This window comes from Eumetopias jubatus, unplaced genomic scaffold (genome assembly GCF_037043125.1).
Source record: "Eumetopias jubatus isolate StellerSeaLion01/CBP00866 unplaced genomic scaffold, mEumJub1_p1.0 scaffold_16, whole genome shotgun sequence".
NCBI lineage: Eukaryota > Metazoa > Chordata > Mammalia > Carnivora > Otariidae > Eumetopias > Eumetopias jubatus.
The window spans coordinates 14026300-14051091 of NW_028274822.1; the positions used below are offsets into that span (position 1 = coordinate 14026300).

At 47.8% G+C, this 24792-nt stretch overlaps 1 protein-coding gene across 7 annotated transcripts in view; it reads right to left on the reverse strand.

The window, feature by feature from the left end:
* Positions 1-4561: 4561 nt before the first annotated feature.
* Positions 4562-24792, reverse strand: part of ZCCHC2 (zinc finger CCHC-type containing 2) — a 91633-nt gene continuing 71402 nt past the window's right edge. For 4 of the 7 annotated variants that reach the window (XR_003609168.2, XR_015766954.1, XR_015766953.1 and 1 more), the window contains 4 exons: positions 18751-18919; positions 14237-14659; positions 10658-10812; positions 4562-6349 (listed from right to left, as the gene is read on the reverse strand). The gene's annotated coding sequence lies outside the window, so the exon portion shown is untranslated. Of the gene's footprint in view, positions 6350-10657; positions 10813-14236; positions 14660-18750; positions 18920-22537; positions 24075-24792 lie in introns of those variants that run through there. The other 3 variants (XR_015766948.1, XR_015766947.1, XR_015766951.1) reach the window with 3 other exon arrangements.

The window sequence follows — 24792 nt, forward strand, 5'->3', positions numbered from 1 at the left end:
TATAAGACCACGTGTGCCCTAAAACTCTCTCCCATCTGGCTGGTGTTTGAAACTCCTCTGGGACCCAGTTTCTACAGATGAACAATTAATTCTCTTGAACACTTAGGAACTGTTGAAATGAAGGAGATTTCAGAGACAGTCATTCGTGACCTTCTGTTTGTGTGAGTTTTGCTGAGGCAGACCTCTTGTGTTACCGGAAGAGAAAATCTACTAAAATCTCTTGGGTGAGCACGTCAGCAGGCTAATTTCACCCCGAAACTAGCCACTCGGTACATTTTAGAAGGTATCATAAGCGATGTCGCCTCAGATATTAATATTGATGTAACTCTGAATATTATGCTTTTTCCTCTGATTCAGGGCATTACTACAACATTTCAACAGTTCCATTAGCCTACACCTATAACATTTGAACTCTGGTAAAATACAGGAAAAAAAAACAATATTCTTTGACATTTTTGAAAAAGTATCAAAAACTGTAAACTATCTATGAATTAGCCTAACCAAAAAAAAAAAAAAAAAATCACACGGTTATGGATAATAAGGCCAATAAAGGATATAAAAGACTACCTAAATAAACAGAGACATGTGCCATATTTATGAATGGGACAGCTTAGCACAGAATAGATGCTCATTTTCCCTAAATGAATCTCTACTTCAATGCAATCTTAATCAAAATCTCAAGATGATTTTTTTCTTGCTTTATGGAGATATAATTGGCACATAACATTAAGTAAGCTTAAAGTGGACAATGTGATGATCTGACACATGTGTGTCTATATTGTGAAATGTTTACCACAATAAGGTTGGTCAGCATATCCCTCGCCTCACAGAATTACCATTTTGTTGTCATTGTCATGATGAGGACATTAAAACTCTACTCCCTTAGCAACTTTTGGGTATACAATATATTACTGTTAGCCATAGTCACCATGCTGCACCTTAGATCCCCAGAACCTGATGGGTTCAAGAGGACTTTTTAATCGGGAAAAATAATTTTAAAATTTATAAAGAATAGAAGTCCACAAAGAGCCAAGGGAATCTGAGGAAGAAAAGCAAAAACAATACTAGCTCTATCAGATAGTAGCCCATTTTACAAGTATTCGCATAGGAGAGGCAAATAGAATAGAAAGTTTGAGAACAGAACCACATATATATGGGAAATTGTATATGATAGGGCTGGCATTATAGATCAGAGGGAAGAAGACAGATTATAGAATAATAGATCTTGGAAAATGTGGTTTGCTCTGGGAAAAAATAGATTTAAATTAAAAATTTAACTTAAATTTATTTTTACTAATTATATAATATGCAATTGTTAGTATATAACAAACACAAATATGTAATTATAAATGAAATATTGAAAAATTTAGATAATTAAAGTACGTTGAAAATCACAGTATAAAGAAAGAAACACCAAATAGTTTTAAGACTATAAAGCTACTAATAGGAAATATAAGAGAATATCTTGATAAGCTTAGAGTGACAAGGTAGATTGGGAAAAGGAAAACAACAGATGGAGCAGAGAGGATTTCTAGGACAGTGAAACTACTCTGTATGATACTATAAGGTGGTTACATGTCATGATACATTTGTCCAAACCCACAGAATTTCATACAACACCAAGAGTGAGCCCTAAGGCAAACTATGGGCTCTGGATGACAATGATGTGACAATAAAGGTTCACTGATTGTAACAAGTGTCCCACTCTGGCGGGGGATGTCCATAGTGAGGGAGGCTCTGCATGCTGGGGGTTGGGGGGCAGGGGCTATGTGGCAAATCTCTGTACCTTCTGCTTAATTTTTCTGTGAACCTAAACTGCGTGTTAAAACCTATGAACACACACATTTTGCAGTTCCTCCTATCAGCTGGGTGGAGACTCCCCCCCCCCCCCAGCACTCCTTGAATCTGCGCTTGGCCATGTGACTCGCTTTGGGCCACGGGGCGTTAGCCTTATGAAGAAGCAGAGACTCGAACAGCACGTGTACACTGGGGCTTGCCTTCCCCTGCTGCTGGAACCCCTGAGACCACCTTGTGAAGAAGCCTGGGCTAGCCGCCTGGAGTCTGAGAGGCCATGTGGAGTGGAGGCCCCGCCCCCCCAGCACCATCCAGCCCCAGGAGGCAGGCCCAGTCCAGAAGCTTCACCCCACCAACCCATAGCAATTAATCATTGTTGGCCTAAGCCACTATGCTTTGGAGTGGTTTGTTAGATAGCAAAAACCAGCTGATTTGCGTAGGGGCACAAAAAGCACAAACTTCAAAGGAAAAAATAGATGGATTTAAGGACATCAAAAGTAAAGCTTTCCCTTTAAACCAAGACACCCTGGACAAAGGTAACACACAGGAGATGTACTGGAAGAAGATACTTTACAAAACTAGGACAAAAGCTTAGAATCCAGAATATCTAAGAAACTCTCGCAAATCAGCAAGAAAAAAATAGAAAAATGGGCAAAAATGTGAAAAAGAAATTCACAGACCTGAAACTGGAATGGCCAATAAATATATGAGGAGCCTCTCAAGCTCATTAGTAATCGGAGAAATGCAGATTGTGTATAAAATGAGATACAACCTTACAACCGTCAGACTAGCAAGAACTAAAAAGTTGTATGATAGGGGTGCCTGGGTGGCTCAGTCAGTTAAGTGTCTGCCTTTGGCTCACGTCATGATCCCAGCGACCTGTGTTCAAGCCCCCCATCAGGCTCCTTGCTCAGTGGGGAGTCTGCTTCTTCCTCTCCCCCTGCTGTTCCCCCTGCTTGTGTGCTCACGCTCTCTCTCAAATAAATAAAACTTAAAAAAATAAAAAAGTAAAAAATAAAAAGTTGTATAATAGCAGGTGCTACCAAGGATGTAGGGCAATGGAACTCTTTGCTGCACTACAAAGGGGCAAGGGTCACCTGTCGCCACTCTGAGCATGGTTTATTTCACCTAGTTTCCACCCAAAGGTGAAACCAAAACTATTTTATATTCTTACCTGAAAACAGCCACTCATGCAAGAATCAAGGGGTTGTTCCTGGAGTTAAAGGTTTATCCTGGCCCTGGTCTTATTACTTTGGTTACACCTGGTTGGTCAAACATTATTCTGGATGTGTTGTAAGAGTATTTTTAGTTGAGATTAACATTTAAATTGGTGGATTTATATACAGCAGCGCATTGTCCTCCTTACCGTGGGTGGGCCTCATCCAATCAGTTGAAGGTCTGAACAGAACAAAGACTGACCTCCAAGAGCAAGAAGGAATTCTCCAGCCTGACAGCCTTCAGATTGGCACCACAACATCAGCTCTTCAACCTGACGGCCCACCCTGCGGATTTTGAACTTGCCAGCCAATTCCTTAAAATAAATCTCCTCTCCATATATATATATATACATCCCATTGGTTCTGTTTGTCTGGAGGACCCTGACTAATACGCCAAGGAACTTGTGTAAGGGGCTGATCAGAATGAGATCAGCCAAAGAGTTTATGCCATCAGCTTTTGACTGTAGGGTTGGTGGGCTGGATCAGTGATAAGTAACAACTTCAGAACAGCATAGTGGAAAGATGCTCAGATTTCACGTAGGCAGGGCTCAGTTTCCGACAAACAGAACTGTTTGTATGAAGGGGAAACATCCCTAAAACAACAAGGACCCACCACCAATCCCAAAGTTCAGTTTTAACCACAACAATTCACCAGGTATCTCAGCTTGATTTCCCAGGATGTAAGACAATACCATGGAGGAAAATCAAGCTGATTTTAAAAATTGGAAACAACTCGATTACATAGGATTTTTTTTTTTTTAAGTTTTGCTTGTTTGTTTGTTTTGCTTTTAGCTTTAACCACTCAGTAAGGCCCAGTTGCCCTAATGTAAGAATCCTATGTGGGTCAGTTTGGATGCCAGGTTAAACGTTAATGAAATCCCAGGGAAATCTCAGGACGGGGAGTGGGAAGAGAAAGTGGGTCATTCAGGCTGTCGGAATAATAGGACCACAGGGAATGTTTCTCCCTGTTTTAAACTTCTAATATTGCTGTCATGAAATTGACCAATACATAACCTTTTCTAAATTTAAGCGTCCTTAGGGACAAACAAACAAACATGCTAATCTTTCCTCTCCATCATGGTTTGGAGAAGCTGGACTCATGCCCCAGGAGACTAGAATCAAAGCGTTTTTTCCTGGTCATTATAAACGATTTAACTACAGGCAAAAGACGACATGAAAAATAATCAGAGCCATAATAGATGGGTAGATGGAAACAGGATTCTAGGGTTGGAAGGCATCTTAGAAATGTGTTTTGTCCATTCCTTCAACTCTTGGGCCACACCTAAACTCTTAAAGCCCTTAGGGATTACCTCTAAAGACAATACCTAATCTGTTTTAGAAACTCATTCTGGAGTCTAAGAATACTTACTGTCAGGAAATCAGCGTTGTGAGTAAGTTCGGGCTCCACTCACACCCATTTCCTCTGGCTCTTAGCTCGGGTAGAGATGGACCCCAGCTGGACACGTTCTAGCCCACCCAGTGACCACACGTGAAACTTGTCACCAAAACAGCCCCTGCTCCCCCACCCCCACCCTCAGCTTTCTCTTCTCTGAGTTAAATGATTCTTTACTTTCTTCTCACTGTGTTCATTCTCTGAACTAAACCTACCTGTGCCGAATCTTTGACAAATAGCCCAGTAGAGGATTGGTTACCGCTGGCTCTAGGGGGACCAGCTGTCCCAATATGCCATGAGCTTCCCGAGCCATGGGACTTTCAGTGCTGAAACCAGGAAAGGCTCAAGCAAACGGGGACAGTTGGCTGAGCTTGCTCTCCAAGGAGGAGAAACGTCTCCCCCCACATCCCCTCCACATTTCAAGGAAACTGCTAAAATAATAGATTCGTATATGTCCATTGGCTGTAATCCTCAGGGTTTGTATGGAGCCCGACTTCTCTCCCTCAAATGCATTGCCCAAAATGTGTCGCTGTTATTGGAAGGGCTATGGGCAACGATCCATCCTCTCTGGTGCTCAAAGGAAGCATCTCAGTTAATGACATGTCACTGTGCGGAGGCAGGAAGATCAATCTTGAGTGCTCCGTTCGTTGTTCTGTTCTGAGCACAGCCCTCCATCAGGAGGGGGCGCGGCGGGGCACCGGCCCCACGGCGCAGGGCACCTGCGTGCCCGCTGCTGAGCCGCACACCTGGAGAGGCAGGTGCAGCACCTGTGGCTGCAAAAGATTCAGGAGCGAAGCCAGGAACGGATACGAGGTGTGTGAAGGGGACGAGAAACAGGGCAGGGGAGAAGGCCAAGGAAAGGGGGCATGGTGGTAAGAACAGCCTACAGGGGTGCGGGAAAGAAAGAACTTACTTCAACGTTTTTTTCCCTTTATCCTCCCAGGGTCCCGGGCTGGGGCCTGCACATTAGACAAAAGGCAGGTAAACAAGAGGGACCCAACAGCAGTGCATTAGCATGTGCATCCCACATGCACAGGGGAGCACCCAGTGGGGAGTAAGTCCAGGGGTGGTTAGGACTTGGGCTTATATTGCATCTTTTTTTTATTTATTTGTTTGTTTTATTTGGGAGAGAGCAACAAAAAGCACGCACGGGGGTGGGGGGGGCAGGCAGAGGCAGAGAGAGAAGCAGACTCTCCGCGGAGCAGGGAGCCCGGCGTGGGACTCGATCCCTGGACCCCGGGACCACGACTGGAGCCGAAGGCAGACGCCTAACCAAATGAGCCACCCAGGCGCCCCTATATTACAAATTAATAAAGAAAAATAGATGTTTAGAGAAGTGACGAGACCAAGAAAAGGACTTTGTCTAGGGCGGCAGGTTGTGAGGTTAACATCTGGAGGCACGAGGGGAAGACAAGGGCTAGGTAGTAAAGGTGTCACGTGGGTTCCTCTGCCTGGTCAAGGTCAGGGTCGAGAGCCACCTTCAGAGATTCCCTTCCATCCTTCCGGGCAGAGAGGGAAGCGCAACACCTTGACAAATTTATATCCTGATTGTAGGGGACTAGGGGAGGGCGGAGAGCTGTTCTTGCATCTGCTTCTTCTCCTTTGCTTTCAGCTCAAAATAAGCCTTATGCCAAAGTGGCAGGTTTGCGGGTGGCTTATTCTGCTGCCCTCCAAGGGCTGGAGCAAAAGCAAGGCAGGGAAGAAGATTGGAACACCCTCAAAGAGAGGAAAAGGAAGGAAAAAAAAAAGGGAGGTCATGAGAAGCATGAAGAGAAGCTTGTGTTGATGGGAGAAGTAGGGACAGTTGCTGCTCCGAGTTCACAACCCAGGGGAGGCGGGGGCATCACGCCGATTCTCCGATTCACGGAGACAGCCCCGCCCACCTTCTCTGGATCCCCCTCACACCTGCCAGAGGAATGGTTCCCAGACTCTTGGATTTCATGGACTAGAACAAAAGAAAAAAAAAAAAATCAAGGATTAACTTCAAGCGACAAAGAACATAAATCTAAAAGTACCTTCTACTGTGCTCATTATTTCCAAAAGCAAAGGACATTGTACATTCTCAGAGGAAGAAAGCTGTCATTGACAAGCCCCGGCCAACAGGCATGCATCCGACATTGTTCTTATGTCTCCCATTTGGCCAAGGAATGCCGAAAACCTTGTCGCAGACTGGTGCCAGGTGTCAGCCTGGCATTTGGGAGGCACCGTTTCGGTGAATCTAAGCGTTTAGCCACGAGTTTCTTTAGAAAAATGGGAAAAGCTAACACTTACCGAGCACTTACCGTGGGCCAGGACCAGCACTCAAGTGTTATTTCCTGAAATCACAGACATCACCCAGTGCTGTTTACTGTCTTCAGATTCCAAGGAAGGAAACTGAGGCCCAGAAGTATTAAAAAATAACAACAACGACGACAAAACTTATCCATGGTCAAGTGAGAGAGGAAGGTTTTAGTCCAGGGCCTGCATTTTAAACCATGAGGCTGCATTTTGCTCCTTAACAGAGGAAGACTTGCTGGACAACCTGGAAGGGTTTTCCCAAGCTCTACATCAGTTTTGGTCATGCTTCCAACTGAAGACACAAAAGGGTCTCTCTAGGACTATCTTTCCCAAAGCAGAAATACTTCAGAGATTTAAACCCAGCAACGGCTGTGTCTCCTTCTTGGCCTAACCCCAGCTGGCCTACCTCAGGGTCCCATCTTCCCGCGCTGGCTCCATGTCAGCCCCTCACTTTACACTCCAGTTGCTATTCATAGCTTTATCCGTCCAGAGGCTTCCTGCCTGCCTCCCTTTCTCTTCAAGGTCTTCCCTTTTCGGTGCTTGGCCTTGATGTCTAACTCCAACTGAACCTCAACGTCAGAACTTCAGAAAGATGTTGTCAGGAAGAGCCCCTTTCTCCTTTTTTTTTTTTATTTCAGAGACTTGGTGCCCTTCAACGAATGCTCAGACAAAAGCTAATGCCTGGGAGATCATCCACAGGGGATTAGGGCACTGGTCGACAAGAAACGGGGTGGACCTCCTCATTCAAACACAGGTCTCATTAGTGTGTGAGTATTTTGTCTGTTCACCGTTTGTTGACTTGTTTTAAGATTTTATTTATTGATTTGAGAAAGAGAGAGAGCACGAGAGGGGGGAGGGTCAGAGGGAGAATCAGGCTCCCCACTGAGCAGGGAGCCTGATGAGGGACTCGATCCCAGGACCCCGCAATCATGACCTGAGCCGAAGGCAGACGCTTAACCAACTGAGCAACCCAGGCGCCCTGTTGATTTGGCTTTATTAGCAATCTAATAATGAGGGACGCTTTCATGAAGGCTCTCCTATATACTTGAGGGAAACGGGCTGCATTAGTTGACTATACTGTTGTGTAAGTCAGAATATCAACATCCAGGCTGGAAGGGAGCCTAAAATCACCCCCTGTCACAGTTCCAGACAGATGAGAAGGTCTCCCAGTTCTAGAAATCTCTAGAGAAGGCTCTTCCACAATCAACTCTTTTAGCCCATCCTGATGTTTAATAATCCCCATTGCTAGGAATTTTTTCTCCCTTTAATCCAAATCCTTTCTGCTGTAGTTTAAATGTATTTCTTACGGGTGCCCTTGGTAAAGCTAAAAATACTACCATCCATTTTACTTCTTAATGTAGACTTCTTATCGAAGAAGAAAATTATTTGATCTCTCTGCATTTTCCAACCTTTAGAAGCTAACCTTTCTATCCTCTTTCGTACGGCCATGGAACTGAGAAGGGATGGCAAATACCTCCTGTTTAGAGATTCTCGGACCTAGCACTTCAAAGTGCCCTGTGGGTCAGTGCCATGCCAGGATCCCGTCCCAGCTAGGCCAAGTCGGAATCTTCATGAGTGGGACTCCAGAATTTATTTTTAAACAAACCCAGGTCACTCTGATGCAGACCTTATTCAGACAATCACCTGGGAACCTTGACTCAGTCCAGTTCCTTCTTAAATTTCCCCATCCTCCATGTGGATGGGTTCCAATATGGGAGCCCATCCAATGAGGGTGCAACCACGACATCCCAAGAAAACTCTCTCCATGACCAGAGGACCCCCCCCATTAAAGTCTTTTCCCTTTACTAAGCAAAAATTTGCCTCTTTGAGGTTTCTATGAATTATGCTAGGTGTGGTCCCAGATGTCAGAGTATTTGTAAGTCTCTCCATTAACTTTCCCAATCTTAGTAATAGCCGAATCACATTGCCAGGCCAACGTTAAAAAAAAAAAGGGGGGGGGGGCGCCTGCGTGGCTCAGTTGCTTAAGCATCTGCCTTCAGCTCAGGTCAGGATCCCAGGGTCCTGGGTTTGAACCCCGCATCATCGGGCTCCCTGCTCAGTGGGGAGTCTGCTTCTCCCTCTTTCCCTGCCCCTTCCCCCATGCTCTCTCTCCTGCACTCTCTCTCAAATTAATAAATAAAATCTTTTAAAAAAAGAAAAAAGAATAAACTGTCCCGTTCCTCAGTAATTGGTCACATGCACGTGGAGAACTACATATTCAGTTGTCCAAAAGCCCTGGTTTAGTCATTAGTACATCGATGAAAAAGGAGTTGTCAAAAGATCTAGCTCACAGTTCTCAGACTTTAGTGTGAATCAGCACCACCCAAAGGGCCTGTCAAAGCCAATTCCTGGGCCCCACCCCCAGAGTATCTGCTTCAGTAGGTTTGGGCTGGGGCTTGAGAGTTCAATTCTCCAGCCACCGCTGCTGGTCTGGAGACCACCCTTTGAGATCCAGGGGGCTGACGAATGCATGCATAGGGCAGCATTTATTTCCCTGTGGATGAGAATCTACCACATCAGAATCAGCTGGGGAAGCTTTCAAAAGTACACATGTCTGGGGTGCCTGGGCGGCTCAGTCGTTGGGTGTCTGCCTTCGGCTCGGGTCATGGTCCCAGGGTCCTGGGATTGAGCCCCGCATCGGGCTCCCTGCTCCGTGGGAAGCCCGCTTCTCCCTCTCCCACTCCCCCTGCTTGTGTTCCCTCTCTTGCTGTGTCTCTCTCTGTCAAATAAATAAATAAAATCTTAAAAAAAAAAAAAAGTATACATGTCTAAAGGACTCAGGATCCCAGCACTGCAACACACTTTCCACATAAACCTTCTTGTTAAAATCTGAGAACTCCTCCACTGTGGTTTTGACACTTTTTAAAGAGCTTTGGAGAGGCCCACGGTTTTCAAAGTGTGGTCCCCGCTCAGCCTCATCAGCATCACCTGAGAACTTGCTGGAGATGCACATAACATTTGAGCCACTCGTACAGACTAAGCTCATAGAAAGGGCTAGCCCCAGCCCCCCACGCCCCACCGACTATTTCCCCGGCTTCTGCTTCTTCCCAGTTTTGTTCTGTTTTATTTTTCACCAGGGAATGTGTTATCCTTTTGGAGTTTCCTAAATTTCATGGGGTTGACATGCCAGGTGGGGAAGATGGCCTGGAAAAAGAATTCTGAGTTTGAAGAAAGCTTTTCTACTATATTATGGGCTTTAAAAGAAAAAATGTATTGTGGGAAAATAGCCATAATATAAAACTTGCCATCTTCATCATTTTTAAGTGTAGAGTTCAGCGGCACGAAGCACATTCCCATTGTTGTGCAATCATCCCCAACCCCCGCCTCCAGAACTGCTTCAATCCCCCCAGATGGCAGCGTGGTCCCCATTAAACACGAATTTCCCATTCCTCCTCCCCTCAGCCCCTGGCAACCACCAGCCTACTTTCTGTCTCTGAATTTAACCATTCCAGGTATGGAGTCAAACAGGACTTCGCCTTTTGTGTCTGGCTTATTTCACTTAGCATAAGATGTGCAAAGTTCATCCATGTTGCAGGATGTGTCAGAGGTTCCTTCCTTTCCCCCTCTTATTTATTTTTTGTGGTGGTTAGAAAATACATAACGTTCCCCATCTTAACCATTTTTAAGTGTACAGCTCAGCAGTGTTAAGTAGATTCCTGTCGTTCTGAGACGGATCTCTGAAACCTTTTCATCATGCAAACCTGAAAGTCTATCCCCATGAAGCCCCTCCCCCTTGCCCCTCCCCCCAGTCCCTGGCCACCACCATTCTATTTTCTGTTTCTAATTAATTTGATGCTCAGGGAACCTCACGTGAGTAGAATCACACAGTATCATCAGTCTTTTTGTGGCCGGCTCCTTTCAATTAGCATAATGACCTCAAGGTTCACCCAGGCTGGAGCTCGTCAGAATTTCCTTCCTTTTTAAGGCTGAATAATATTCCATTGTGTGTATGGACCCATTTTGTTCATCCACTCACCCACAGATGGGCCTTTGGGTTCCTTCCACCTTTCGGCCATTGTGAATCGTGCTGCTGTTCACATGAGTGTGCAGATACCCATCTGAGGCTGCTCCCCCGTGCTCTCAGCTGAGAAGTGATGCTCTTCTGTCCACAGACACAGCCCCGCCTCGTTCCTGAGCCAGACATGGGGAAGGCAGGAAATTGATTAGTTAGTAATCTGGCAGGGTTTACAATGAAGTCCTAGCTCAGGTGTGAGTTCTGGGGCCTGGTTAGAAATGCTAAGTTCTGCTGTGGATCCCAGCCCTTCCTACCGAACCCCCTTCCCCACCCCCGAGGCTAAGCTCTCCATTTGCTCCACACTCAGCCAACCCATCTGCAGCACGAGCTTGATTTTGAGCTGTTATAGGTCGAGGATGGCCATGGTCTTCTTGCATACTGAAGACTCTGTGCCAATCCAACCAGTCCGGCTCCTGGAGAGTTATACCAGGGGAATCCGGAAGGAAATGTTAAGTGCTGTGGTCTGTAATAAAATCAGTGGAATGTGAAGAATTTAGAATCAAAGCATTTGCCAGAATTCTCCTGATACCCTAGAAGATTTGCTGTAGGGGTATGCTGGACTAGAATGTGACTTCTAAAAGTGTTCATGGTGTTCATCTTTATAATATTTATTGAAGGCTATGGATTCATAGTACTGTACTGAAAGCTCAGGAAATGAATGACACCTATAGCTAACATCTTTCATTGGCCATGCCAAATTTCATTTGTATACTAAGTGAAAGCAGCGACATTTGTGACTTCAAATGCTTCTCAGTTGTCATCAGCACAGTGAAGTATTCAGAAGAATTAATTTGATAGGCAATATTATTGTCTCCAGCTTCTATATTGCTGCACCCAAAAGATTAAGGAAAGTTCTATCTGCAGAACTTATTTTCACACACACACACAGCTTCGAAGAAACAAAAGAGATGAGTGCTATTTTAAAATCTGTATTTTCAAAGAACAGCAGCTCTCCAAGTGACAAGAAAGCAAACAGAACCACTTTCAGAATGAAAGGGTAGGGTAAGTCAGAGGCAAGGGACCACGCAGGTTTGGAATGACGAATACGACACAGTCTTTACTCTTAGGCTTGCATCTAGTAGAGTGGGTGAGACCAATATACCAAAATAGTAGTGACCATGTTTTCCAAATTCAAATTTAGGACGCATGGGCTTGAAAAGAATGGGTGCACTGTAAAGGGACAACTGGACCAACTGTTTGAAATGGTAGCAGACCGAGGACACATGGTTGCCATACTTAGAACGGAAGACAGTAAGGAAAGCTCTTGAAGAGTGACGTGTGGTGGCATGTGGGGGACGGTGTCTGGGCCAGATGCACACTCCCCTCTGACCAGTCACAAGCGTTCAAACACACGTGAACCAGCAGGCTATAGGGTGGCAGAGCCTCTGACACCGAGGTGGCCTCAGAAGCACAGGATCTACCCCTCATTTCAACTTGCGGAATAAAAATTGAAAATCATTATATAATATTTCATACCATTGAAGAAGGAGGAGGAGGAAGAAGGGAAGAAGTGCTGAGAAGAAAAGGAAGAAGAAGGAGAAAAGAAGAAGGAAAAAAAGAGAAAGAAAAATCAGTTTGGCCTGAAGGGAATTGGTTATTTATCTATTGCCAGTGGAACTAAAAATAGGTTTATTCTTGCAGAAAAAGGGATCTGGGAATCCATAATGAGGTATCAAACCCTTTATCCCCTTTGACCCCATAGTTTCACTTTGAGAGGCTGTACCTCAAAATGGAAGCAGTTTTATATAAAATACATAGCAGCATGATTTATAAAATAATCAAAATATAAATTAAAATTAAATTAAAATTAAATTAAAAAGTAAAAAATAAAATACAAAAACCACTAATTCTCAATAAGGAAACATTTATCAATAATATATTTTTAGCTACCCGATGTTGGGAGACTATGCTGATAAATGGAAGTGCGTAAATGAAATAGTGAAGAAAAGAACATGAGTTTGTATGTACATATTGAGTACAGGTTAGTAAACTGATGTATATTATTAATATATACTGAGAGAATTTTTGTGAAACAAATAGCTGTTTTGTGTTTATTAGTTTCTCTGTAAGTTGCTTGCACTGGTTTTTTTTTTTTTTGAAGTGCAGGGACACAAGGGTGTTGTTTGAACCGTCATGGTTTTCAGCCTCACTGAGTTTCTTACCGGTGTATGTTCTTGCAAGCACGATACAAGTAATTTGTTACTGTTAAAGGAATGGTCTTTGGTTTATTACAATATTTTGACAAATTACAGGCAATTCAGTGTTGTCTCTGTAATAAAGTCACCACCACGGGCGTGTGTTTTAGGATGCTTTCTTTAGCAGAGGCAGAAGGACAGCCCCCATCACTCCCCAGGAGCACGCTGGCTCTCAGTCCTGAAGTGTGGGTCACACATGTGGGTGTCAGCTGCCACGTGACAGAGTTCAGAAGCCATGAACCCCTGTGACATTTATGACAGTGTCGTTCCTGAGTTATTAATACCGTAACCCTGAGCTCTTTGGTCTTAAAAAATAATTACAACTTCTCCCCCCCCTTTTTTTTAAGATTTTATACTTGTTGAGAGAGAGAGAGAGAGAAAGAGAGAGCACTTGCACACGTGGGGGGAAGGGCAGAGGGAGAGGGAGAGAGAGAATCTTAAGCGGACTCCAAGCTGAATGCAGAGCCCCATGTGGGGCTCGATCTCGTGACCCTGAGATCATGACCTGAGCCAAAGTCAAGAGTAGGATATTCAACTGACTGAACCACCCAGGCGCCCCTACTTACATTTCCTCCTTTTTGCGTAATGCCCTTGTTGGGGTCCCTCCCATTCTCCCTCTTGCCTACCTCATACTTTCTCAGCCAAGATCCCCAAAGGAGCCCGCTGTTCTCTGCCACTTCTCTGCCTCAGGGGCTCCCTGGGTGTAAGACTCAGTGAACGCTTTCTGTGAGCTCTCCGCAACACTGAGTGCTGGGGACCACCCGTCTCCTTGGAACTCCCCCAGTGTGGGACCGTGACTGACTCGCTGACACTTGGGAGGAGCTGGTGTCGAGGACCCGCAGGTAAGGCCTCCACAGAGGGGCTTCCCCAGCAAGGCAGGCTGCCACTTCTGTGTCCCCTAGGCCACACAGCCACCCTGGTCACCAGCGGAGCCCAGAGGATGGAGTAGATCCAGACAGCCCGCCCTGGGACCCCACCCCACCCTTGCTGGGCCACAGGCAGTTCTGGAAACTTCTGCCCCAGGAAGGACACGATGGCAAGAAGCCTTCGGAAGTGGTCAGACGCGGCCGCCCCACCCCCTGCTCCCACCTCCCTTCAAGATACGGAGTTGAGGGCTGGCCCTCTGTATGACCAGGCCCTTCTTTAGAAAGTGCTGGAATTCCTCCCTGGACTACTCAGCTTCTCTCAGCTGAGTGTGCCGTCAATGGAAAGGCTTCCATGACGGCGGAGTCGACAATGGCTCCCAGGAAGGGCTGCAACCGAACAGTGGTAGGCATGAGGGGCGGCCTCCTCAGCTCCAGAGGGGGCTCCAGGCACCCCCGCGGGGCAGGAGAGCCTCACTCACCGTCTGCAGACTGGAAGGGAGAAAGCAGCTGAGCCCAAGCAGGTTCTGGACCTTCCAGCAACACCTCTGGGCTTGCGGTTCTCCCTCGCGGTCAAGGCTGGTCCTGGCTGCCCTGGTTTCATGGGACAATCCGAGTTTGAAGGGCAGGGGGCCCAGGAGGGGCCTGGTGTCCTCCTTGAGGTCCGCTGGCTGATGCCCTTGTCACAGACCCTGGAGGGTGTCCACTCCCATGCTTGCATCCAGCTCTACTCAAAGGCTCATCTCAGCGAGTAATAAAGCAGAGACTTGTCTCTGGGATTCCTGTCTTGGCCCTGGAGCCCCAGGAATGGCGCTGGGTCGGAATCCCCCCCAAAGCCCGGGTCTCTGTGGGCCTTCGGGTAGGACCTGCCGCTGGTGGTGACAAGGAACACCCAGGACGGAAAACTGAGAACAGAGAGAGGGAGAGGGGAGAGGTGCTGCGTGTGCGTGTGTGTGCGTGCACGTGTGGGTGAAGGGGTTGGCGGTGAGCTGGTCCTGCAGCCCGACCACATGTGAACCGGGCAGTTGTGAACCCCCCAATCCTGAGAGAACAGCAATACCTGGATAGACGTCCACTGTCTGCCTTGGGAGCCTGAGAAAGATCTAGAAAGTCTCTTCTCCCACACATTCAGGCAGCCCGCAGAGCAGGCCAGCTGGCAAATGTCTTTCCACCTCTCACCTCCCCTGGCTGATGAGAGCTCAGGTGGGCCATGGGCCCGCGTGGTGGGGGAGCCCTAGAGGCTTTGGGCTCCCTGTGCTAAGGCGGGAACCACCTCTGTGATACCAATCTGCAGAAAGGGCTGGAAGATTTCCAGACCTCAGGAGAGAGCCTGCTATGGACTGAATGTGTCCCCTTTCCAGCTCATGTGGAGACTCCCCCCCACCCCAAGTGATGGTATTAGGAGGCGGGGCCTCTGGGGGGGGCGCTTAGGTCATGAGGGTGGAACCCAATGAATGGGGTTGGTGCTCTTAGAAAGGAGAAACAGAGAGTTCCCTCCCTCCTTCTGTCCACCCCGAGAGGACAGAGCGAGAAGCCGGCAGCGTGCACCCCGAGAGGACAGAGCGAGAAGCCGGCAGTGCGTAACCAGAACGAGGGCCCTCACCAGAACCAGACCATATGGGCGCCCGATCTTGGACTCCCAGATGCCAGAAACGCGAGAAAGAAGTTTCTGTTGTTTACAAGCCCCCCGGTCTGTGGTATTGTCCTAACAGCCTGAACAGACTAGGACAAAGCCCACGTCTAGGCAATTAGCCCATCCACGCACCAAGCACCCTGCTACCCCTCCTCCTATCCCCCTTTCTCCTCCTGGGGTTTCTCTCTCTACTGGCAGGGCCTTTCCTCGTCACTCGGACTCCACCTCTGGGGGGGCTCTCAGCACCTCTCCTTACTTTTCCTCTCCCGGCTCTTTGTTCCTTCTCCATCCCTCTTCCCTGCTGCTGGGAACTGCTGGTTCTAACAAATCAGAGCGTGGTGTTTGCAGCCTAATGCTCTCCAGCCCCGGGAACTTGGCAAAACCCAAAACAGACACAAACGCACCCCCTCTCCCCAGTCCTGCTGTAGCCACCCACAGCAGTGCTCAGGGTGACTGCGGAGCAGACCAGCTGCTGCCCATCTGCTGTCACCCCCCCCCCTTTTTCTGAGGGAAATCTTCCCATATCAAAGACAATGCCCAGCTGTCAAAATAAGGGTTCATCTCTTCATATATATAGGACAATGACTGCTGAAAAGAGATGATGTAAACACATAAACAAACAAAGGGGAGGAAGGGGAGGGTGCTGGGTTGCCTTCCTCCAAAGTCATCCTTTTTCCAGAAGCAGGGACCGAAATGACCTTCGCAGGTCCTTAGAACAGCGACTGACAAGCACATCCTCCCAGCCATAAAGGCTTGCATCAAAGGAAACCCGAGAAAGGGATGCAGAGTTTGATCTCCAGAGAAGAAAGACGGAGAGGACGCAAAGTGCTCAGGACAAAGGAATGGCCAAGCCTGGGAGTTAATTATTCCTTCTGCCCCAGCAGAACAATGTGTAATGAGCACACTAGCAAGCAAAGTGAATTCCTGACAAAGATAATGAGGGAGCCGAGACAGGCAACCGGGATGCCTGGAGGAATCAAGTAGGGTGACCTTCTTAAGCACTGACCAAGCTCGCCCTCCCTTTCTTGAGAAACACCCCTCACAGACACCTCCGTGGGAAAATTACACTTTCTCACATTGAACCAAAGGCCCAGAATAGGGTTAAAAGTTAAGAAATTACAGTTCTTTATTCTTGCCCTGTTGGCCTGAACAAATCACTTAAATGTTCTCTGCCTCGGTTTCCCCAGTTGTAAGATGGGGAATCCGAAAACCAGACTCGGGGGTTATTTGGAGGCTCCTAGGAGATCACAGTTGGGGCAGCAGAGTGTGGGCCTCCCGAGGACCTCTGTGGGGTGAGTGGCACTGTGTATGGAAATGCCAACCCAAAGGCGGTCTGTCAAAGTGACTGAGTTTATTTTTAAATGTCGTTGGATTTCATACAACATAATGATAGTCTGCAGTGTGTGTTCCCGGTGCCTGCCCCACCCACAACTTCTGTGTTAAAGCGATCCAGCCTACAATCAGGCAACAAGGCCAAAATCAGATCCAGGAGGAAAAGCACTCAAATGCTGGGCTCTCATGCTCCCCCACCCCTGCCGGCCACGAGCACTGGGGGCCAGCCCAGGTGACCAGTAGGCAACGAAGGCATTGGGACTATGGTCTTTTGGGCCCAATTGTACCTGCTGAGAGCTGGCCATTCCAAAGAATGTGGTGATCTGAACACATGGAGATGCAAAATCATTCATCTATAAGCCCAAAGACCGCAGAGTGGGAAATCGAGGGACAGCCCCCCAGAGGTTCTGCAAGGGCTATAGCACCATAAAAATCCCAGCCTAGTAAAAAGGGGCATGTCTCGCTCAAACAAATGTTGCAAGGATTCTTGGTCCCTCGATTAATCCTGAGAGCTGAGAACAGAGCTGGGAAGCCAGGTAGCTCCTCCTGGCATGCAGGCCCAGCTAAAAATGTGGCACAAGCCTGACAGCGGGCAGAAGCTCCAGAAATCACATGGAAGAAACTGGAAGTCACTGCAGTGCAGTGAAGTCACCTGGGGAACCCCGAACTCTCCCACCCCACACAGGTGGTTAATCTAAGAGTGGAGGTCCAACACCAGGAGGCTAGGATGGTGTCTGCAGACTTACGACAGACTGGGGTCAAGTCACAATGACGCCGCCGTCCCTGCCATCACTGGAATGTGTGGGTCCAGGAGGTAAGTGGAGAAGGTGGCTCTTTGTGCTCATGCATGAGTCCTTTCTATTCCAGTGTCATATGGACTCCATAGCGGCTGTGCTTATATTAAGCATTTAGTCAATGGACTGAAGAATGGAGAGGAATATCTAGAAGGCATGTTGACATAACCGGGGTGAAAGTGACTCTGTGATGAGCAAGTAGAGTCTGGAATGGCCCTGCCTTATTGTTTCTGGGGCGATAACCAGCTGTGGCTTTGGATGAAGTGAAAGTGTATTTGAAACTCTGTCCTAGGAGATGTGTTATGGGGTCCCTTAGATGCATGCCTTTTCTAGGAGAAGCAAGCTGTCCCCACTTTTATCCAGTGTTGGATCACATAAGACACACTCTCCACAGCTGATCAGAACGGAAGCGGAAGCGGCCCAATCCAAGGACTGCCGTAGCAAACGAATACAACGGACAATCCACTTCCCTCTCAGAAACCATAGCTAAGAGGCAGTTGGTGATGAAGGGGAATCAGAGATGTGAAGTGCGGAGGTCTGGAGGGAGCAGGATCTGTGAGCAGGTCGACGAAGGTGGCGGAGGACAGAGGAACACCCAGCAGAGGGTGTCCAGGGAGAAGCAGAGATGCCCGGGGACCAGGGTCCAGCCGGTCAGCGTGCAGAGCCCCCAAATCCTGACAGTGTCCAACACCAGTTCTCACCTGCCATGGGTACCCTAAAAATGAACTTTTCTTTTTTAAGTAACTTAAGACTCTTACTAGAGCAGATACATGGGCCCTACTGGTCTAGGAAATGATAATATTCTATGTGGGTGACAGGAATCTGGTGATCTAGCAACTGCCTAGAAATTAGGCTTTGGCATTGTCATCAAAACACAAAAGAGTCCTGGTTTCTCAGCACATCCAGTCTGAGTACATTTTAAAATCCTAATGACTAAGATAACTGCTTACTTTGATGTTCCTTATTCTTGTTATCATTAGTAAGATTTAAGGGCTGCTTTTATTGTAATGACTGTTTAGAGAGTCTTCATATTCTCCAGTAAAAAGGGGGCAAGAGAGGACAAGCGGAAGGCAAATGGATTGTTTCCTCCTGGCGTGAAACAATGACTGGGTTTCTTTAGCATCAAATGAAAAGCCAGGAAAAAGCCAGGTACTCCCGGGGGCCTAGAAAATGAGGCATGTTTGGCCAGCAAGCTAATTCAAGGTCCTGCTAATTCTCCAGGGGTATCTGTGCAAACCTCTTCAAGCCTCCGGGGCATCCCACAACACGGCCGATTCCCGTCAGCTGAAGCCTGCTGTCCTCCGGGGGTCACTCCCTTCTAAGCCCTGGTCCATCCGGACAGTTGCCCTTTCCGCTCCCAGGCGTTAAGTTTGGCTTCCAGTCGGAGATGGTCGTGAATTTGGAGACTGGAAAAGAGCATAAAGCATCCACTGGAGGAACTCCCTGTGGGGCTTGGGGGGAGGGGCATGTCCGTTCTAGCCACACCTCCACCAGGCTGGCTTTCTGGGGTTGTGTTGGGTGTTGTCAAGAGAGGAGCCCCCGGAAGCTTCCCAGACAGGCTTGACCTGCTGACAGAGGACCCACTTCCAAAGGGCTCCTGAGCAGGCCAGGTGACCTACTCAGCTCTGCAGTGGGGGCAGCCGATGTCCCTTCCCAAGCCCTGGGTGGCACAGAACTGCACAAGGCCCGCCCCCACTCCCCTCTGTGGACTCCCCGCTGAGGAGGCCACTCCTCGCATTTCCATCCAAATGCCTTCTCTCCTCTGTCCTGGTGCCCAGGCTGCCAAGGCAGCGAGGTACAGAAATGGCTGCTGAGTCCCCTGGCCCTTAAAAACGGGGCCCTGCTAACAGAGGTCACACCAGGGCCACTTTACCATTTTGTCTCAGGACCCACTTCCCACTCGCCTCAGCTTCACCTCCGTGAGACGTGGAGGCCAGAGGGTAGGATGCATCGGCCTGGGGGTTTCAGATGGGCCTCAAAAAGTCCACAACCTCTAGAAACAGCTGGTGATACCTTGTGGGCATGTGCATTTTCCTGGGAAAAACCCATAGATTTTGTCCAGTGTCTTAGAAAGACCTGTGAGCCGGGAAGGGTTTAAACCACTGACCTAGGGGTCTCCTTAATAGGAAAGGAAAGGTGACTGGAGTCTTAGGGTTTTCTGGAATAGGAGGTAGACAAGCCACTCCAGGGTTTCCCACCGAGAAGCCTAGAACACCGAGGAAAGTCGGCTCCGGCATCGGGATCGCGTCCCTTCTCTGTAACTGAGTTGTCTTGTGACCCTGGGTGTTTCTTATCCTCTTTGAGGAAGGACAAAGGTGTCCACTAAATACCTGAGACCCTTCCCTTGGGGTATGAGGCCTTCTGTGACCCCATCTCCCTCCCTCTCCTGTTCCCCCTGCTTCCTACATTCGCAATCTCTCCCCTGAATATTCTCTTTACCTCCACGCACAAACCAAACCTGGTGGGTCCTGAGGGCACTGCTGCTGCCGAGGCTCTCAGGTGACCCCAGCGCAGGCCAGGTGCGGCCCTTGCTCTTCCGGGACTCCCCCTCCCTCCTCCCTGAGCCTACCACACCCGCATCCCTCTCTCCTTACTTCCCCTACATGCCTTGTATTAGGGGTCTCCAGAGAAGCAGAACCAATAGCACAGAAAGGTTTATTATGAGAGCCTGGTGCGTGCAGTTACAGAGGGTGAGAAGTCTCTGGAGCTACCATCTGCAAGCTGGAGGCCCAGGACACCAGGCAGGGGAGTTCCAGTCCAAACCCAAACACCCGAGAACCAGGAGCGCCAATGGTAGCAAAAACCCCATCCTCGGTTCGATCAAACCCTGCACCTGCTCCGTGTCCGTGCTCACACGGCTGCCCCTGATGGAGACAGACGCCAGCCCCACGGGGCAGTCTCTCCTTAAATGCAGGACCCGAAATCCAGGGCCCTTCCTGCCACCCAGCGTTCCCCCATTTTCCTGGCCCACTCCTGCCTACTTTCCTCTCCTCAGACCCCCACACGCCTCTTCATCCTCCCTCTCAGCTGCTCCCTGGGTTCCAATTTCAGGCGACAAATGTCATTTCTGCAGATTTCATTTCCCACTGTCCTCTCCCCCAGCATCTGCGTCACACCCTGTGCCCTCTCTTGGGGGACAAAGGCCAACTACGCCCCTCAGGCCGGGCTCCTATATCCAAGTAGTCCGTCCACATCTGTGCGTGGGTTTCTAGTAGGCCTGCGCTTCACAGAGTTCTCCCTCCTTCACTAAGGCCCCTAACTTCCTGGGAGAATTACTGCCAGAGAAATCATGAAGTCGCCCTAAAAATGGCAGACATGAAACAACCCTTTGGGTTCCATAAGCAAGCAGAAGGAAAGCTCCGAGAACAGGATGTTGTCAAGGAGAAGGGCTTCCTCCCCAAAGAATGCCTCAGGTGTCATCAGGGGAGAGACTGAAACAGGAGAAACTCCTTTGAGGTGAAGATGAGGTCATGGAGAAAAACGGGCAAAGGTGTGCCCTTCAGAGGTCAGACCAGAACCGAATTGCCAGGGCAGGGAACCCTCTCCAAGCCTGTCTCACAGGAAGGAGTCTATCGGTTCTCTGGACCAAGGGCTACCGTGCCTTCCCTTTTCTCAATGAGAATTTTGTGATTTCTACTTTGCCACTGTGTCCATAAGCAAGGCAGACAACTCACCCTCCTTAATTTACTGGTCACCAGAACACAGGAGCGATACATGGTCTTGAGGGAGAAGAATGTACATGACCTGGAGATCCTGGGTGCAACTCTGGGTTGTCTCCCGAGAGAAGGGGATGAGTGTTTCCACGTGTGGGGAGAAGAAGGAGATGGTTTGGTGCCCAAAGGGATGTACTGTGGAGATACAGTGCCATTTCCTCTCCTTCTCGGCACACAGGAAAAGGGTGTTTCCCAGTCTCCTTTGGAGTGGGTGGGGCTGTATTACAAGCTTAGGTTGATGTAATACAGGCAGAGACTGGTCCATAAAAAGTTACCCTTGTGTAATTCTCCCTTTTATCCCCTCCCATGGTGACCGTGGAGGCCACATCTAGTGGACGTCAGTGTCACAGGATGGAAGCAACCTAGATCCCTAACTGACCGCATGACGCAGAATTCCCTGAACGACCTACTGACCCTCTGTAACGTACATCCTTTCTCCCCCTCCACCTGGGACCACACTGGACTTGAAATAAGACTTTTATGGCATTAGGTCACTGAGCTTTTAGGGTTGTGTGTTAGTTGGCTTACCCTGACTTACATAGAAGGTACTCAGTAATTACGGTGACTGAATGTTCTAATTTCATTGAGCCCAAGCTTTTAACCACTGCATTCTCTTGACTGGCCTTCTGTATGCTCTTTCCCTCATTTTTTTTTTCCTTGTTAGAGATTTTTGTTTACTTATTTGAGAGAGAGAAAGAGAGACATGAGCAGGGGGGGAGGAGGGAGAGGGAAAGAGAGAAGCAGACTCCCTACCGAGCAGGGAGCCCGATGCAGGGCTCAATCCCAGGACCCTGGGATCATGACCTGAGCTGGAAGGCAGACGCTTAACCGACTGAGCCACCCAGGTGCCCCTCTCTCCCTCTTTCTTTATAAAATAAAATTCTTTTCTGATTTTAAAAGTAGTACCTGCTCAGAATTCAACAACAACAAAAACAAATAAACTGATTAAAAATGGGCACAGGACCTGAATAGGCATTTCTCCAAAGAAGATGTACAAACGGCTAACAAGTACACGAAAAGATGCTCTCAACATCATTTGTCATCAGGGAAGTTCAAATCAAAACCACCACGAGATAGCACCTCAGACTCATTAGGACGACCATTCTCTGGAGAGAAACCAGAAAATAGCAAGTGCTGGTGAGGATCCGGAGAAATTGGAACGCTGATGCCCTGCTGGTGGGAATGTGAAATGATGCAGACACTGTGGAAAACAGCACAGCAGTTCCTCAAAAAATAAAAAACAGAACTATCACATGATGATCCAGCAATTCCACTTCTGGCTATATACCCAAAATAATTGCAAGCAGGGCCTCGAAGAGATGCTCTGCTTTATTCACAGCAGCATTATTCACAACAGCCAAAGGTGGAAGCAACCCAAGGGTCCATCGAGGAATGATGGATAAACAAAATGGGGTGTACACACACAATGGAATATTATTCAGCCTTAAAAAGGAAGTAAATTCTGACACGCTACATGGATGGTCCTCGAAGACCTTATGCTCAATGAAATAAGCCAGTTACTAAGATAAAAGTCAAATGCTCTACTTCAGATTCTCCTTACAGAGGCTCCTACAGTAGTCAAATTCACAGAGACAGAAAGTAGAAGGGGTTGCAGAGAAAGGGGAGTGGGGAGGCTACGGAGTTTCAGCTTTGCAAGTTGAAACAGTTCAGAGATTGGTTGCCCAGTGAACTGTATGTATCCTTGAAAATTGGCTAAGATGGTAAATTTCATGTTAAGTGTTTTACCACAATTAAAATTCTTTTAAAAAGTTATGTGCTTATTTTTAAAACATGGCAAAATATAAAGGAAGTTTTAAAAACATTATCCCCGCTCCCTCCACTAGAGATTACCACTGTTGAGAGTCTTTTTCTGTAGCCAAAGTGGAGTTGTTTTCTAAAACATTGATTCAATAGCATAAAGCGAAAGCCCAGTCTTGGTGGAGAAAGCAATCCTGTTACAGAGAGTGAGAATTTGCCCACTTTTTGCTTCCAGGCAGACTGGAACAACTCCAGTATTTCTAAGTCTTCACATTTGAATTTGGTGAATATTGTCTTTGTAACAAGAAGCACAGAGGCCTCCTGCAGAGGCCAGCATGTGGACAAACTATAATTAGTTCTAGATTCAGGACCATACAAATTGATACCTGGGGCATTTCTTTCTTTCATTTACACACATATTCATTCATTGAATAAATATTTGTTGATCGCCTATATATGCTAGACTCTGTGCTACGGGTTCAGGACAGAGCAGGGGATAGAAAAGGACAATTACCTTCTAGTTGGGCAGAAAAACTGTAAACAAGTAAACAAACAGAAATTGCAAATGGAGAAGTGCTCTGAAAAAAAAAAATGGACAGGGTAATGCTGTGGAAGGGAAGGGGGGAGGAGGTGACATTTGAGCGGAGACCTGGAAGATGGGAATGAGCCCCCATAGAAAGTGTGGGAGACACAAAAGGACATTAGGTAATTCACATGAACAGACAAAAGGAATCTGTGATGATGAGGTCAGAACAGTGGTTAGCTGGTGTCTTGCTATCTCTACCGGGGGAATATATATGTACAGGATTATGTGAAAACTCACTGGGCTGCGCACTTTAAACTTTGTGCACTTTCTTATATAAAGGTTATACTGTAATAAGAGTAAAATAAAATACCCCTTCCCAAAAAAGAAAAGAAAGGGCAGAGGGGGACACGGTGGGGTTTCCAGGTGGAGGGAACAATGGCCTCCAAAGCCCTGCAGGAGGCGCTGTCCTGGGTGTGAAGAACAGCAGCGAAGCCCAGGTGGGAGGCAGAGGGCAGGGGGCGTTTGGACCAAGCAGGCCACACCGCGCGTGAACAGCAGTGATCCCTGGGGAGAGAATTAAAATTGGGGCTCTGAGACCAGGGATTTTTAGCTGTTTTACTCTTTTTTTAAATTATGTTTTTGAACATGTCTGCATGTTTTACATGTATCATTTTAAAAATAGATAAATGAGGCCATTCGCTTTTGCTTTGTTTTTTCCTGCCTTTCCATCTGTTATTCTAAGGAAGTTGATGGCTTTGAAGGGCCTTTTCTCGTCTCAAGGGGGTCAAAGATCCAGGGGTGTGAAGCCCTCCTAATTTCTTCTTATCTGGGCTGCCGCCGTAAAATGCCCACTCGACAATCATCCTTTCCTGATTCCAGGAAGAACTAGAGGGAACCATGGGGGGTGGGGGTGGGGGGCTGGTTCCTCACTTCATTTGTTTAACATTTACCCAGTGCTTTCTTGCAGTCTTTCCCAGCCCCAATCTCTCCCTTCTCCCTTCAGGATGGACACAAATGCTGAGAATGCAAACCTGAGGCAGTCGGGAGTAGGTTCCTGGGGGGATGGAGAAGGGAAGAAGACATCCCAAAGGAAAGATTTCCTGGCCTTCTGGGGCTGCCTGCCCGTCTGGCCCCAGGCCCGGTCCAGCTGAGCACTTTCTAACCAGCGGCCCTGGGGAAGCTGTGTCCCCAGCCCCTGGGCAAGGGCCCTTCCTCACCTTCTTCCAGGTGCGGGGGGGAGGGGGGGTGGGAGGAGGGAGGGGGGAGGGGGCCGGCAGGCAGC